Genomic DNA, 7,508 nt, shown 5'->3' with positions numbered 1-7,508 from the left:
ATACCAAGCATATTTTTATTTGCCTGTGGATCATTAATATATTTTTCTTTAGAAAAGTGTTTCTTCAGGTCCTTTGTTCATTTTAAGAATTGAACAACTTGGGGCCAGAGCAGTGGCACAAGTGGTAAGGCATCTGCCTTGAGTGCACAAGCTGAGGACGGACCATGGATCAATCCCCCGGTGTCCCATATGGTCCCCCAAGCCAGGAGCGATTTCTGAGTGCATAGCCAGGAGTAACTCCTGAGTGTCACCGGATGTGGCCCAAAAAAAGCAAACAAAAAATTTGAACAACTTGGGGCTAGAGCAATAGCACAGCAGTAGGACATTTGCCTTGCACCTGGCATACCTGGTTCTATCTTAGCATCCCATATGGTCCCCCAAGCCTGCCAGGAGTGATTTCTGAGCATGAAGCCAAGAGTACTCCCTAAGCACTGCCTTGTATGGTCCAAAAACAAAAACCAAAAAAAAAAATTTTGAACAGCTTGTTGTTTTTTGTTAGGCAATTCATGTTCTTTATATATTTTTAGATACTAATTCCTTGTCAATGTTATGATGCTATCTGGAATTTTAGATTGTATTTTTTTTTCATATAGCTTCTACTGTATAGTCAAACAGTGCTGGAAATCACACAGGGGTCAGACACATCTTTCCCAAACCTCTGAATGATCTTTTTTGTTTGTTTGTTTTGAGACTTTTATTTTATATACATCAATATATGTAATTTTTTTTTCTTTTTTTGTCCCCCAATTCACAATACATACCCGGCAAGGGGCCTGTGTTGAGATGTATATGGGGTGCCTTTACTGTACCTCCTCTTTCTATACAGCCAGTGTAAAGAACACAGCCTGTGGTAAGATTTGGGAGGCCTTATCTTATCTGTTATTTATTTTATTTTTTTTTCTTCAGAGCAAACTAAAGTTGTTTTTTTTTAAAGTAAGAATTCATTTAAAGGACAAAATTGATTAACATAATGAGGTAAACTAATATAACATAATATAGTGACATAACATAACATATAATATAGTTGATATAATAATAATACATGTAAGTCAAAGAAAATTTCTGATTAAAAACACAATTTTTTTTTTCATAATGGCTTACATATCTTTCACTGTAGTATTTTGGGTACATATTCACATTGAATCAGGGGAATACCCATCACCTAATATGTCCTCTTCTCAATCAAAAATCAAATATGCTGAAAATAGGCAGAGTCCTGTCTAGAGGCTTCCAACCTCAGTTTGAGAGAGGATGTGAAAAAAGTAATTAAAATACCACAACAATACAAAAAAAATAAAAAAATATCGAATTAAATAACCGATAAGCACCACAGCAATAAAGACAGGCACCACACAATAATCTCGGTTCTGAAATCAAATCATACTCAAGTGCAAAAAAGAAAGAGAAAGACAAAACAAAATAAAATAAAATAATATTGGAGACATCAACCGTAATCTCCACACCAAAATAAAGACGTCAAAAAAAAATAGATCATTTATTCTCCTCTTGCTGCTTTCGTGGTATGTGGAAGACTTCTACTTTATCTTGGATGGTAAAATCAGACCTGTTTCTAAAGATCTTGGTGGCTGTGCAGATCAGGGAATGGAGTTTTTGAAGTCTTTCTTTGTGGTTCTAGCAGTTATGCTTCTTCAATGTCATTTTTTTGTTTTTTATGTGTTCTAGGTGTTTCAGAATAGTGCTACCATTCTGTGTTTTTCTTTTGTCTTCTGACTTACTTCGTTTAACATAACATGATCTAGGTCCATCCACGTTGCTGCAAAGTCTGTGATTGTATCATTTCTAACTGCCATGTAATATTCCATTGTATATATGTACCACATCTTAATGATCCATTCATCTGTTGTTGGACATCGAGGTTGGTTCCAAGATTTGGCTATTATACTGAGTGCTGCAATAAATAGTGGGGTGCATATGTATTTTGGAATGAATGTCCTTCCATCTTGGGGATATATGCCTAGGAGAGCAATTGCTGGGTCAAATGGCAGCTCAATTCTAAGTTCTTTGAGCACTCTCCAGACTTTTCTCCATAGATGTTGGACCAAGGGGCATTCCCACCAGCAATGAATGAGAGTTCCTTTCATACCACATCCTCTCCAACAAAGGTTGTTCCCATTATTTTTGATGTGAGCCAACCTCACTGGTGTGAGGTGGTATCTCATTGTTGTCTTGATTTGGATCTCCCTGATGATGAGCGAAGGTGAGCATGTTTTCATGTGTTTGTTGGCCATCCTTCTCTCTTCCTCAGAGAAATGTCTATTCATTTCGTCTCCCCATTTTTTTATGGCTTCGTTTGGTTTTGAAGGGCTCAGGTTTCTGAGCGCTTTGTATGTTCTAGATATCAGCCCTTTATCTGATATATCAAGTGAAAAGATTTTTTCCCATTCTGTTAGCTGTCTTCTTTCATTAAGTAGGGTTTCTTTTGCCATGCAGAAGCTTTTTAGTTTGATATAGTCCCATTTGTTTATAGTTGATGCTAACGTTTTTGCCATTGGTGCTCCATTCTCAAAGACTTTTGATATAAAGGTCTTCGAGTGTTCTGCCTATTTTATTCTCGATAAACTTTATAGATTCAGGTCTGATTTCCAGATCTTTGATCCATTTTGAGTTGACTTTTGTATAAGGAGTGAGATATGGGTCGATTTTCACTTTCGTGCATATGAGTTTCCAGTTGTACCAACACCATTTGTTGAATAGGCTTTCTTTGTTCCATTTCATATTCTTGCCTCTTTTATCAAATATTAGCTGGCTATATATCTGGGGGTTTATGTCTGGGAATTCTGTTCTAATCCACTGGTCTGAGGTCCTGTCTCTGTTCCAGTACCATGCTGTTTTTATTACTATGGCTTTATAGTATAGTTTCAAGTTAGGTAAGGAGATACCTCCCAACTTCTCATTTTTCAGAATGTGTTTAGCTATCCTGGGTCTTTTATGGCTCCAAATGAATTTTATAATTGATTGTTCTATTTCTTTAAAGAATTGTGTCTGGATTTGGATAGGGATTGCATTAAATCTATATAGCAGTTTGGGTAAAATAGTCATTTTGACTATGTTAATTCTACCTATCCATGAGGATGGGATGTTCTTCCATTTCTTTAGATCGTCTTCAATTTCTTTCTGAAGTGTTTTGAAGTTTCCCTGGTATAGATCTTTCACTTCTCTTGTAAGGTTGATTCCTAGGTATTTGATATTTTTTGATACTATCTTAAATGGAATTGTATTTTTAATCTCTCTCTCCTCAACTTCATTGTTTGTATATAAAAACGCTACTGTCTTTTGTGTGTTGACTTTGTATCCAGCCACTTTACTGTATTGGTTGATTGTTTCTAGGAGTTTTTTTGTGGATTCTTTAGGGTTTTTGATGTATATCATCATATCATCAGCAAATAGAGCTAGCTTGTGTTCCTCTTTCCCTACTTGAATTCCTTTGATTCCCTTCTCTTGTCGGATTGCTATTGCTAGGACTTCTAAGGTTATATTGAATAAGAGTGGAGAGAGTGGACAGCCTTGCCTAGTTCCTGACCTTAGTGGGAATGCTTCTAGCTTCTCGCCATTAAGTATAATGTTGGCTGTAGGCTTTTCATAAATAGCTGTAACTATCTTAAGGAAGGCATCTTAAGGAAGGTGCCTTCTAACCCTATTTTGCTGAGTGTCTTTAACATGAATGGGTGTTGGATTTTGTCAAACGCCTTCTCTGCATCGATTGATATGATCATGTGGTTTTTGTCCTTCATGTTGTTGATGTGGTGTATAATGTTTATTGATTTGTGTATGTTGAACCAACCTTGCATTCCTGGTATGAATCCCACTTGATTGTGATGTATGATCTTTTTGATGAGGTGTTGGATTCGGTTTGCTAAGATTTTGTTAAGTATCTTTGCATCAATGTTCATTAGTGAGATTGGTCTGTAGTTTTCTTTTTTGGTGGTGTCTTTGCCTTCTTTAGGAATGAGTGTGATATTAGCCTCATAAAAGGAGTTGGGGAGGATTCCTGTTTTTTCTATGGTTTTGAAAAGCCTATGGAACAGTGGTAATAAGTCTTCTTGAAATGTTTGATAGAATTCACCTGTAAATCCATCTGGCCCCTCCCCCCAGAGACTCCTGAGTGCCGGCTGGGGAGGCGTGAGTGAGTTTCCCTCCTTTTGCTTGGCGTTTGGACCTGCCCCTCCCCCCAGAGACTCCTGAGTGCCGGCTGGGGAGGCGTGAGTGAGTCTCCCTCCTTTTGCTTGGCGTTTGGGCCTGCCACTCCTCCCAGAGACTCCTGAGTGCCGGCTGGGGAGGCGTGAGTGAGTTTCTCTCCTTTTGCTTGGCGTTTGGACCTGCCACTCCTCCCAGAGACTCCTGAGTGCCGGCTGGGGAGGCGTGAGTGAGTTTCCCTCCTTTTGCTTGGCGTTTGGGCCTGCCACTCCCCTCAGAGACTCCTGAGTGCCGGCTGCGGAGGCGTGAATGAGCTTCTCTCCTTTTGCTCGGCGTTTGGGCCTGCCCCTCCCCCCAGAGACTCCTGAGTGCCGGCTGGGGAGGCGTGAGTGAGTTTCCCTCCTTTTGCTTGGCGTTTGGGCCTGCCACTCCCCTCAGAGACTCCTGAGTGCCGGCTGGGGAGGCGTGAGTGAGTTTCTCTACTTTTGCTTGGCATTTGGGCCTGCCACTCCTCCCAGAGACTCCTGAGTGCTGGCTGGGGAGGCGTGAGCTCCTCTAGAAAAACCTTTAGGAAGGAGACCAAAGCAGGCCGAAATTAGAAGCCACAGCACTCCAAAACACACCATTAAATACAAAGAATTATGCGTAAATCAAGGAGATCTCTTATAACTGAAGACCCCATGACAAGCCCTATCAAGTTTCCAAGTCCACCAAAATGCACAGATCCAGGGGAAGAAGACCTAAAAGCGGTCATAGGAAGGAAATGCAAGAATTACTAAAACAAATGAAAGAAACCCTAGCAACCGAGTATAAGAAATTCATGGACGAACGACTTAGCCAAATTAAAGAAGAAATGTTAAAGAACATGAGAGATTCCATACAAAAAGAAGTGAAGGATTTAAAAGACAAAATAACAAGCCTTATGAGTAGAACTACAGAGTTGGAGAAGCACATCGATGAACTCGAAGGAAAACTGCAATATAAAAATGATCAAGAAACCAACAAAGAAATAAAAGGCAAAGCACTGGAAGGAAAAATCCAATATCTAATGAACAAGAACAAAAGAAACAATCTAAGAATTGTGGGTATACCAGAAGGGGAAGAAATAGGGAAGGGGGAAGAACAAGTAGTCAGGGAGATAATAACAGAGAACTTTCCCACCCTCTGGAAAGACAATTTAGGACAAATCCAAGAAGTCAAGAGAGTCCCTAATAAAATAGACCCTAATAAACTCACACCAAGACACATAATAATCCAAATGGCGAAAAACAAAGAGAAAGAGGAACTCCTGAAAGCAATAAGGGAGAAAAAAACCCTCAAGTACAAAGGAAAGGACATAAGAATCAAACCAGATCTCCCATTTGAAATAATTCAAGCAAGAAGACAGTGGAATGACGTATTTAAATGACTGAGTGAAAGAAATTTCCAACCCAGGGTCCAATACCCAGCAAAACTATCATTCATATGGGAGGGCAGACTAAAAACATTCACAAATATGAACGAACTTGAACTATTTGTGCAAACTAAGCCGATCCTAAGTGACTTACTCAGAGACGAATTACACAATCCAAACCCCCGATTTTAACAACAACCACGCCACACAATACAACTGCACAACAGTCCTCTTTATCAATAATTTCCCTAAATATTAATGGACTAAACTCTCCAATTAAAAGACACATAGTAGAGAACTGGGTTAGGAAAAATAAACCGGACTTCTGCTGTCTACAAGAAACACACCTACAGTTACAGGATAAGCACAGGCTTAGAATTAAAGGATGGAAAGTAATTATTCAGGCCAATGGAAAACAAAAAAGAGTAGGGACAGCCATTCTTACATCAATATATGTAATTCTAATGATCTTCAAGCCATATACTTCTTTCTGGTTCAATTTTGGAAGCTTGTATCAGTCTAAAAAATTGTTCATTTCTTCTAGGTTGTCCAATTTAGTGTATGTATATGCTTCTAGTAGTTTCTTATGAACCTTCAAAGTTCTGTAGTATAAATTGTAAATTCTTTTTCTTTCTTCTTTTTTTTCAAATAACCTTATTTAGAGAACACTTTTTATATAGTTACTCATAATACATTTGTTTCTGTCACTTCTCATTTCAACTCCAATCCCACCACAAATGTAAAATTTCTTCCACCAGTGTCTCCAAATTCCCACTTATTTTGAAGCTTGCCCCATTGGCATGTAAATAATAATATATTTTATATTGTTTGTTTATAGGTAAATACTAATAAAATTATTAAAACAAAAAGTGCAGATAAAATTTGTAAAAATTATTGTAACTTGCAATGGGATCATTAAGTCATTGTCAGAAAGTTTACTAAGCTATTTGTTGCTAGTTGATATTTGTGTGTGTGAGTGTGTGTGTGTGTGTGTGTGTTTCTGAACAGTAGGTAGATGTGAATCCACATTGACATTTCAAGTGGTGGGATTCTACTGGAATGACAGTGGAAATTTTGGAGTTGTGTGGCAACTCATGCCAGAAATTTCAAACAGTGGCAGATATTTCAGCATTTGTGGGGACTTGCTTTCTTTTGCCTGCCCTGCAGAAATACGAGAAGGTGGGTAGGGGCCTGCCCTTACTCCAACAAAATTCTAATGATGTCAGCCCAATTACCAACATATTAGGAGATTTTGGTTGGTTTCATGCCTCTTCAGAGATCAGAGTTCAGTGGCAAAGTTGGGTTATCAGCGAAGTGGTGATTGTGGGTAGTGGTTGCAGCTAGAGAGGCAGTATGGGGACCTGGTCTGCTTAGCCCTTTTCATTTCTGATTAACTTTATCAATATTTCTCTTATTTTTATCTTTGGTGAGGCAAGAGAGGGAGTTTATTAATATTATTGAAATTTCTATAAATGAGCTTAGTATTTATGATTTTTATTTTTTGGTGAAAGGAACTCACAAGTAGAACACAGAAGATATAGGCTTCCCTCCCTGCAATTCTCTGAGAACACTGCGGATGTTTCTATGTATTATTATAACTGTTTGATATTTTGGGTGTTTGAGGCAAGTCAAACTACTCCAGTGATGCTCCAGAGCCTCCAGGGTCATACTCAAAGTTATTAGGAAACTCTAGTACTATTAGTTCTAACTGTAGAGAAGATTATGCAAATCACTAAGGGTACAATTGCTGTACAACTACTACCTTAAAAATATATATACATATATATTTAATATTTTGGGCCACCCCTGTGACACTTAGGGGTTACTCCTGGCTTTGCATTCAGAAATTGCTCCTGGCTTGGAAGACCATATGGGATGCTGGGGGATCGAACCTAGGTCCATCCTGGGTCAGCTATATGCAAGGCCCTATTGCTGTGCTATTGCTCTAGCCCCACCTTAA

General features: G+C 38.7%; 1 non-coding gene across 1 annotated transcript; it reads right to left on the bottom strand.

Annotated features, from left to right (window-relative positions):
* Positions 1 to 734: 734 nt before the first annotated feature.
* Positions 735 to 867, bottom strand: LOC126007885 (small nucleolar RNA SNORA51). The gene has a single exon (XR_007495360.1). It is a non-coding gene; the product is annotated as a small nucleolar RNA SNORA51 (small nucleolar RNA).
* Between the last annotated feature and the right edge of the window lie 6,641 nt (positions 868 to 7,508).

This window comes from Suncus etruscus, chromosome 4 (assembly GCF_024139225.1).
Source record: "Suncus etruscus isolate mSunEtr1 chromosome 4, mSunEtr1.pri.cur, whole genome shotgun sequence".
Classification (NCBI taxonomy): Eukaryota; Metazoa; Chordata; class Mammalia; order Eulipotyphla; family Soricidae; genus Suncus; species Suncus etruscus.
Note: the sequence above shows the minus strand (reverse complement) of the source record. Positions and strands in the feature narration are given on the sequence as shown.